Genomic DNA, 10,104 nt, shown 5'->3' on the forward strand with positions numbered 1-10,104 from the left:
GATTTATTGACCTTCAGGGACTGAACTGGACTGGCACAAATAAGTGGGTATCAGTCAGGACCTGGCCCAATCAATTTATGTTCTTTACAGCATCCAAATCCATATCACTCCTTTCAGTATCTCCTCTGTCCCTCGCAAGCCACCCTTATCCTTGTTTTCTTCGAAGATATCCATGGACGATTATGAAAGTATTCTCCTTCCCCATTCTTCTTTGTCTACCCCTCTACTCATTTTGAGTGGCTCCATATTTAACTTTCCTAATTGGAAGTTTCTTGTGTGCCTCTTTCATACAGACCCTCTGCTACTGAGATTTCTCATTTGGTACGAGACTGCTGCCTCAACCTCCAACATTTTGTTTTCCCTAATTGGAGAATCAGAGGACTTATTTCTTTGTCCTTTCCATCTTCAAAAGTCTTATACAGGTCAAGGGCATGCCACTTGCCGCTTTTCAGTGGGTAATGAAGACACAATGTTGAAGCAAAAGCTGATGGTCTAGCAGCAAGGGCTTTGGTCCAAGACAAAGAAAAAGGTGATTTCCTAGTCACACAGCCTTTATTGGTTTTCTTATCCTTAGCTGAATTGACATTTTTTTCATAACTTTGAACTTAGAACTTTAGTTCCTGGTATTGGAGTAACAGATTGGTCAACTGTAGATTTTGGAACAAAATCTGAAGATTTTATCAGAACACTAAGAATCAATTCCAGCAGGCCTTATTTCGATAAATTGAGATCAAAAGAATCTTTCTTAATCTGAGAGTTATGTACATCAATTGTTTCTGCAATCAAATAAAAAAGTGACAAATTCTCAAGGTCTCTTGAGGGAGAAGCTTTACAAAATACCAGTGACGACAGGGATCCTGTTAAGTCTCATATTCAGTAGAAGACTGAGTACGATTTGCTAGTTGTGATAGGGGAAAGGATCCCAAACTTAGATCTGGGAAACTGGCAGACTGGTTACAAAGATCAGATAAAGTATAGCACTGATTTGGGTTGTTTTCTTCATGTTTCTCAACCAGTTCAGTTAGGGATGGACTTCCATGCTGGGCAAGGTGTAAACTGTCATTTTTTAAACTGGAATTCTTGGCACTTGGTTCAACTAAAGAGACCTTTCCAACTTCAGTCTTTTCAAGGATATTTAAATTGCCAAGCGTCATATTTTCGAATGAGCTTGTTAAGTACAAAGGATTATTTAAAGTTCCCATGCTGTTTTCTGCTAGGTTGCTTTGGAAATCAAGTACTGAACTGTTTTTTTTTTTTTTGGTCCGGTCGTGGCGCCTGAACTCTGGGCCTGGGCGCTGTCCCTCAGCTCTTCAGCTCAAGGCTAGCACTCTACCACTGAGCCACCTTCCCAGCCCCAGTACTGAACTGTTTTGAAAAGACAAATTGTTAGCTGTTTTATTCTCTCTCATTAAGGACTTTAAATTTGGTATCCCTTTAAAAACAAGATCATCTTTGGGAACACATTTGGATACATATGGTCTTAACAAATCAGTATCTACATTCTTCGAAAGGGGACTTTCCAGACTATCTGTGGATGATAATCCAACTGATGGCTGATTTTTACAAGAATCTCTTGGCTCTTTTGGTAACTTACATGATTCTAGTTTCTTTTCAATTTTAGGCCTGTCAAGTTTTTTTTTTCCTATGAAGTGAATGGTTACTGGGAACAACTGAAGCATGATATGATCCATTCTTTGCTCCTAAGCTAGAAAAATCACATTTGCTATTCTAATTCAAATGATTCTCTGGTTGATGATAAGAACTTTGAACATTATCAGCTGAAACTTCAAAGGAAGGAAATAAGACTCCTTACCTTTTGCTATCTTCCCTGTGGCTACTGCTTTCTCACTCTTGTCCTTCAACTTCTGTACATTATCTTGTTCCAGAACCATGGACAAGGCCTTCTGCACATCAAACTTGTTCTTCAAAATTGCTTCAACCAGTATTTCATCTGACACAGCATCTCCAAGTACCTCTCTCATGTGATCAAGGCATGAATAAAGACGAGCTTGGTCAATTTCACTTAGCTGGTGGTTCAAATAAGAATTGGGAGAGTCTTTCAGTTCTTCATAATCATATTCTACAGGTTTGTCACGTCATGAGTAAATAAACTGAGCACCTGTTGATGGAGAAATACAATAATCATCCTCTATAGACTGGCCATAGAGATCATCATCTTCAAAATCTTCATCATAGTTATAGTCCTGGACATTGCGATGTTGGGCCAAGGCGGCAGTCAGAGCATGTGTCACAGCTGCTTCCAAAACACCAAACTCAGTTACTGATAGATTGCCAACTGCAGCCTGTAGACCATTTACACCAAGCTCAGTTCTTGTACTCTCATTATTCTTGCCTTGGCATACATGGGGTCATGAGTTATTGAGGTCCGTGTTCTTTCCCCTTCCTCACATTCCTGATTAACCTTGAATTGCAGGTCCAATGTCAGCCAGACCTGGAGGCTGCTGAGGTTGGGCAGTAGAACATGTCTCCTCCTAAACAGAAGCTTTCTTTGATCCTCTTAGTCAATGCCAAGAAATCCCAGATGGGTCCTAAAATTGTTGGAAATATGTTGAGAGATTGGGGTGTCACACATGTAGGAATAAAGACACCAACTTGAACTCAGCAAGACAAAATTCACTTAGACAGGAAGCCAAGTAAGCAAGTACTCTGAGCCAGAAGGCCATCCATGTTTTATGCCTAATACTGCCTTTGTTATGATTAGTCAGAACTTAGTTTCACAATCTGTGCAATTAGCTAGTTTGAAAGTGTTTAAAAATTTACCTGAGCAATAACTAAAACCAAGATACCTGTAAAAAGCAAAAACTCAGAAAAACCATTTGTACTCACCTGAGTAAGAATTGAACCACACCTCCAAACCCTAGGAAACAGTTCTTAAAACACAAGGTGTCTAAATTAAAATACCTTCTTGTAAGATGGAGGCTATCCTTAAAATAACAGTGCTTATGCCAAGCCACCTCTGTGATAGAAAAAATTCTAACTCCTAAATCAAGCAAGCCCCAGTGGGTACTGGGTAGTAATTCCCCATCTTCCTCTTGAGAGCTGGATTCTACTCTCTGCTGAGAAAAGTATGTGTACCTTCAAGAAACCCAGAAAAGCCTTGTATTAGTCACAATGTTGTTCTGACATGGCTCAATGATACCAGTCTGAAGGAAACTCTCTATATGAACTGGAGAACACCTTGTCTCACATGCTTTAGTCTCTCCATGAACAGCTTTGATACCCCAGGTAGGCCTTCCACATGCCCCCTCATTCCACTAAGTTATCACTTGTATGCGCTTTCAAGTAACTTCAGACTTCCCTCTTAGAGCCCTGAACCTCCCTGAGATTATTCACAGTCACTCAAGGTCTTAACATAGAAGATGCCTACCTGATTGAGGCTGAGGCTATAATTAACTTATGGCTTTGAGCTGAACATGTAGATCAGTGAAAATGGGGTGTAAAGTGAAGGAATAAAGGATTAGCTCAGCAGATCACCTATAGCTTTCCCTGACCCAGTAAAGTACCTCAATGCCTGACAGCAGTTGCCCTACCCTTGTGAGACAAGCTCTCATGGAGGACAGAGATGAGGAAGCCACTGACCATTGTGACTACAGTTGAAGGTAACTTTTCCTCCACTGGGATGGGCTCTTGACAGTCATTCCTCCCAAGTGTACTTTCTGCAGGTAATTTATTGTCCCAAGTCAGTTTGTAATGTGGACAAGTGAAGCCACCCTTTAACTGGATAAGTAGCTTGAGGTGTCAGAGCTGCCATGGCAGGAACCACCTGTTGCAGGAAGGAGGCTTTGGCCCTGGTGCCTGTAGATAGTGATAAGTGGGGATGGGGTGGGTCCAGATTGCTGGGGTAATTTCATTTGTTTATGAATATCGCAAGTTAAAACATATAAGGAATCTACCTGTGGTGGTATATGCCTGTAATCTCAGCAGGTAGAATTGTGAGTTCCAAGCAAACCTGGAATACATAGCTAGAGTTTATCTTAAAAATTCCAAAATAATGACTTGGCACTGGTAGCTCATACCTGTGATCCTAGCAACTCAGAAGACTAAAATTCAAGAAATGAGGTTTGAAGTCATCCCAGGTAGAAAAGTCAGTAAAGATTCTTATCTCAACCAGCACAATGCTAAAAGTGCAGGAATGGTTCAAGTGATAGAACCAGCCTTGAGGGAAAAAGGCAAACAGACTACGAGGTCCTCTGAGTTCAAGCCCCAGTACTGGTTAAAAAAAAAGTCAACAAAAATTAAAATTAAAAATATCTCAGCAAATTCCCAACAAAGTGAAATGCTGGTTATAGCAAAAGGCAACATTGTTTCTGTTCAACTAGGCCCAGTTGCTATGCTAAACTACTGACATATTGTTGGGTTTAACTCAGATTAAATCCTGGGAGACATTCTTCATTTATTGAGTACCACCCACCCCAGAAGTTGTGCAAGCTTCAAGCATCACCCCAAAGCATTGCAACAGGATGCATACTTGCTTTCAGGAAGCTTGAATCCCAATAAACAGGACTCTCAGAAAGGCAAAGAAAGGTGTTCTGGAAAGTTCACTTGTTTGCTCCAATCCTAGCTTTAGTCATTGATCAGGCTAGAATTATTTGTTGATACCTCTGTCTCATTCCCTACATGGTCATCCCCTCTGCAGGCTGCTTCCTTCCTGCCTATTCCCAAAGAGCTTGGGCAGAGGATCACAGGCTGGGCATGTGCACACACACACTTGTCTTTCCTTTAAGGACAGAAAAGTTGCAACAGAAATCTATGGGAGTGTGGAGGTGTTGAGCTGCTTCAATGTTGTCATGAGCAACAAAATGTCCTCCCTTGTGTTCTGCTTTCCTAGTATCAGGTGGAAATTCACAGCATCCACTTTGCATGGCCCTGAGAACTGACCATTGCCTAATTAGTGGATTTGTCTCTGAGATCTGCAAATACTTGGAAATGTTCTTGCTTGGAGAATGTGTTTTTTTCTGAACTTCTTACAGTGATAGGAGTATTCTTTTTTGATTATTTATCTTTTCTTTAAATATGATTTATAATATATAACACAGAAACATAAAAGATGCAACAAATGCCCTGTTCCTCTGTCCCAGTTTTCCTTCCTGTAGGTCTCTGGGTTCACAGGGGAAAAATAATACATTTATGGACAACCAGTTTGTTGGTCCCCCTGCTCACTCTCTTAAGTGGCTTTTACTTGTTCAATGAACTCTTTGTGGGGGAAATTAGAAAGAAGGGAACAGGAGACGGTTCCTGCTTGCCAAGCAAAGACAAGGGCTCCAATATCTCTGGGCCTGTGCTGCTGAAGTGTGACAGGACCTGAAGTTAACCCCCAGTTCACATTAAAATTACCTGCCCATGAGCTACTTTGCTTCCATTAATTTGCCTGGCAGAACCTCTGAATCCAGGTTAGAAACTAGAAAGAATTGTCATAGAACTGTGTGAGTACACTGTGTTTTGTGTTGTGCTGTGGGTTCGTGAAAAATTTGATTCAAATCTCACCTTAGGGGTTGAGATCAAAGATCAAGTGGCATCTTGAAATCATCATTCTTATCTCCATTTGTGAAAACCATCAATATTTCTCTGATAGTGTCTTGTTTCTCATCAACAAATGATGTTAAACATTTTCACATGTCCCAACCCCAAGGTAATGTTGCTTGAACACAGATCCTTGTGTTTGCTCAGCTCTTATCCTCACAGCTGGTGCTTTACCACTGAGCCAAGCCTGTAGTCACCATTTTCCTGATGAATTGGAGGTAAAAATCTCACATACTTTTTGCCTGGGCTGGAACCCTAATCTTCCAGATTTCAGGCTCTTGAGTAGCTAGGATTGCAATTGTGAGCCATCAGTGCCAGCTTCTTCAAAAAAATTTCATATTTTCTTTACCGTTACTGGCTTGTTAAAAGTCAGTTATCAGCAGCCAAATCTTCAGAGATGAAAATCATGCTTGAACTGAACACCTCCTACAAGGCAGTAGGAGCTGGTATAGTTTAAAGATGATATAAACAGTAAGATAATATCTTATCAGAGCCTAAAACTATAGACCAGATCAAAACCAGAATATTTATCTGTATGATAGATAAAATAATAGTGGAATTGGTAAGTTTTATTTTCGTGTGTGTGTGTGTGTGTGTGTGTGTGTGTGTGTGTGTGTCTGTGCCAATTCCAGGGCATAAACTCAGGCCTGGGTATTGTCCTTGAGGATTTGTTTCTCAAGCCTACAGCTCTACTTGATGAACATCTCCAATTTTTTTCACTTTTGCTTATTTAATTAGAGACAAAATTCTCAAGGACTTTTCTGCCTATGCTAGCTTCAAACCATAATCCACCAATCTCTGCCTCTTTAGTACATAGGATTACAGGTATGAGCCACTGGCACCTGTTTTTATCAAGTATTGTAAACATCTTTTCTCAAGTCTGGGGACAGTGATAACTCAGATGGTAGAATTCTAGCCATTCAAGTAGAGAACCTGTATTTAATCTCTAGTATTAACATCCTCCCTCCCACCAAAAAAGAAAGAAAACATTCTCAGAACACTTCAGATTTACAAAAGCTCAAGCCACTGCAATCAACTAAATTTTCACACACATTAGTTTTCAAAACTTGTGTCCCTAAACTCTCTATGTTCTTTCTGACATTTTATTTACTGTCTTATGATTTGAGTATGAAAACTGTAGTTGAAAGTACAGTAATTATTTCCCCCTGGGCTGAGTTCAAAGTCTGATCTTTACATATGCCAGGCAAGCCTCTACCATTGATAACCTACCTGGCTTAGAATATTTGTGTGTGTGTGTGTGTGTGTGTGTGTGTGTGTGTGTGTGTGTGTGTGTGTGTGTGTGTGTGTGTGTGTGTGTGTGTGCTTGGACCTAGGGACTGGTTACTACCCCTTAGCTTCTTCACTCAAGACTGGCACTCTACCACTGAAGCCATACGTTTGCTTCCCAATTTTTATAGTTAATTGGAGATAAGTCTCATAGACTCTCTTGCCTGGGCTGGCTTTAACCTCTGATCCTTACATTTCAGCCTTCTGAGTATCTAGTATTACAGACATGAATGACCTGTGCCTAACTTGGTAGCTCTCATTTTCTAAGAGGAAGAATACATTGTCCAAAGTATAAAAGAAAGAAAGAAATGTACTCATTACCTGACCTATGAAGTGGTAACTGTTCTGTACAGCCTTAATAATAACAATAAAATTATATTCAAAATAAAAAATCCTCTGACAATAGGTTCAAATCTTGGACTGTATTTTCTTGTAAAATGGAGGCAGTGTTTATGATAAGCAACTCCTTTGATAGAAAAGATTCTAGCTCCTTCAACCTGAGCAAAGAGTTCATGATCAAACTCCATCTCCAACAATAAACTGGGCATGGAGACTATGCTGTGTTCCTGTGTCCCTGGTAGGTGTTCAGTTAGGTAGTGAAGAGCCAGACAGAGTGACTCCCAGACAGAGTACTCTAATCTTAAGGTAGTCCTTGAGTCTTTGAAAAGCCTGGTGCTTGCTGAGAACCACGGTATGAGTCAGCCAATCCCCAGGGAAACAGGAATAGTTGCAAAGAACCTAAGATAAGCAGAACAAAGACCCCTTGCTTGCTCATTTTGTATTATACAAGCTATGAGAAAACAGATTTCAGGGCCTTCCTGCTTAACCAGCTGGGACTGTGTGCAGGGAGGTCCAGCTCTAGCTTGCAATAAAGGACTCTTTTGCTTTTGCAAGGATTAAGGTCTCTGGCGGTCTTTGGGAGTCCTGAAAGTGGACCCAACAGTAGGATTGCTATTCAGGCTGGCTCTGGGGGGTAGAGGCTCCATAGAATTGAGAAATGTAAGAGAAGAGGTGGATTGAAGGAGGATGAAGATGTTGAAGTGATGACCCAGATCAAGATACATTATACACATACATTTGTATTACATGGCAACAAATTCAACACATGACCTAAACTGAAGATGAGCGAGGGAAGGGGTGAGGTGAAAGGCATGGGTGAGAGTCTTGAAAGGGGTGACATTGATAAAGATGCCCTGTATTCATCAACCACTTCAATGAAGGGCAGCACCTTTATATAACTATGCAATGATAATCAAAACAGTTAAAAAGAAGAAAGAAATCAAGCTGGAGGCATGGCTTTTGTGATATATATGCCTTCCTGGAAAGAGAAGATTCCTAGTTCTGACACTCAAAAGATATACACATACATTCATACACAGTTTTTTTCAATTCATAGAAGTTACCAAGAAATTGCTTCTTGAAATCAATCATTACTCTCTTTTTGGTCATTTGTGGGATTTCAACTCAGGGCTGGGCACTGTCACTGAGCCTGTTTGTACTGAAGGCTAGCATTCTACCAGTTGAGTCACAGGGCCACTTCAAGTTTTTAGTGGTTAATTGGAGATAAGGGTCTCATAGGGACTTTTTGCCTGGGTCAGCTTTGAACCATGATCCTTAGATCTCAGGTTCCTGAGTACTTAGGAAGTATTCATCATGAGACATCACCACCCAGCTAATCATTACATTTTGAAAATGAAGGAAGGTTTATTTCTATGACTATAAACCACTTCATAGAAAATAGTTATAAGATGCAAAACCAGTGAAATAAAAACAATCACTAATTCCTTCAAAGAGCTAGCAATATTGAAAAATTTTATAATATATCTCTATAATTTAATCATTGTGGATATATAAACATTTTCATCAATGAAATCACACTAAAAATTAATTCATTCTCAGTGAATATCTCCATATTTACCTTGAGACAATAAATAAATTGACTTGGGAAAGCTTCTTGAGTAGGTAGAAATCCCATTCATGTGTAAGTAAAATTCACAAAAGATTTCAACTGTCCTTGGAATAATGTTTTGCTTCTTGATGTACACAGTGGCTATTCTTAGTGAGAAGGAAAGCAACTGACTTCTGGGTATTACTCCTATTTCCAGGAAACTCTGTTCTGCTTTCACTTTCAGTTGCTTTTATTAGAGGCAAGCGGAGACTCAATCTGTGTTGAGAAATAAGCCCTGAAATACACTTTTTATGAAAACTCATGGGATAAACCTAATCATTCTCATTTATCAAAACATAAGCTGGCAGGCTGAGAAAGGTAGAGCGCTAGAGAAGAGATGCAAAATGGATGAATCTTTTCTAGTTTTTCTATTTAGGGTTAAACTGAGTTCAAACCCCTCAGGGACACAATGACAAGTAATTTCAGGATCTGAGCATCTGTTGTGAGAACCTGAGTAAGAGTCTTGTTTTTAGGCTTATAGTTCTATCGATGTTGTCCTGAGGCCTAGATGTCCAACAGTTCTGACTTCTAATATTAGATATTAGATTGCCATATACAAACAGTATACAATATGTATCCTACCATGTCCAGTTCATACTACTCTACATTGTGATCGTGATGTTGATCATGTTGCTTAGAGTAAGATGTTGTTGCTAATTTTTAGTGCTGAAGGAATTTCCAAAATGCCCCATTATATTTGGTGTTAACACTTGAATATTTTTAGCATAGAGAATTTCAATAAATATTCTTTCTAGGGTTATTCTCTACATGTTTTCATGCAGATGACCATGTTCCCATCTAGTAGGAATTAGTGGACCCCTCAAAGAGCATTATTCAGTTTGGTAGATGATCTTAGTAATGAATGCTACTTTCTAGTGTATACCATAATAGCCTTTCAATTTCAATTGGAGTCTAAACCAGAAACAAACATTACATGTTACTCAAATCATACAGCAAATTTTATGCCATTTTATGTGGGTAAAAGAAAGCTTTTTGTTTGTTGGCTTAAAAGCAAATCTCATTGTCCCTTGAGTTCTTTTACTACTCTTGTGCTTTACATAGCAGGCATATTTCTATTATGATACCCTGCTATTTCTGAATAAATACCAGTGATCTTTGACTATTCTGTTTTGTTTTCATTGTTTGTTTGGTTTTCAGTTTGAGAAGCTGATGCAGAACACTGGAACTTTCCTCCCTTTGCTTACAAAATTGATCCTCTAACTAGGAACTGTGCTAAAGCTCTCTGATTACCTCAGCAACACATGAATACAGTTTGATTTTCACTGTTCCTCTTGCACAACACTTACTTGGCAGGCTGCTTTATGCGA

At 39.5% G+C, this 10,104-nt stretch overlaps 1 pseudogene; it reads right to left on the bottom strand.

Annotated features, from left to right (window-relative positions):
* Nucleotides 1-314: 314 nt before the first annotated feature.
* On the bottom strand, nt 315-2,365 carry LOC138817090 (uncharacterized; annotated as a pseudogene).
* Between the last annotated feature and the right edge of the window lie 7,739 nt (nt 2,366-10,104).

The sequence above is a fragment of the Dipodomys merriami genome, unplaced genomic scaffold (assembly GCF_024711535.1).
Source record: "Dipodomys merriami isolate MVZ:Mamm:240054 unplaced genomic scaffold, mDipMer1.0.p SCAF_7, whole genome shotgun sequence".
NCBI lineage: Eukaryota > Metazoa > Chordata > Mammalia > Rodentia > Heteromyidae > Dipodomys > Dipodomys merriami.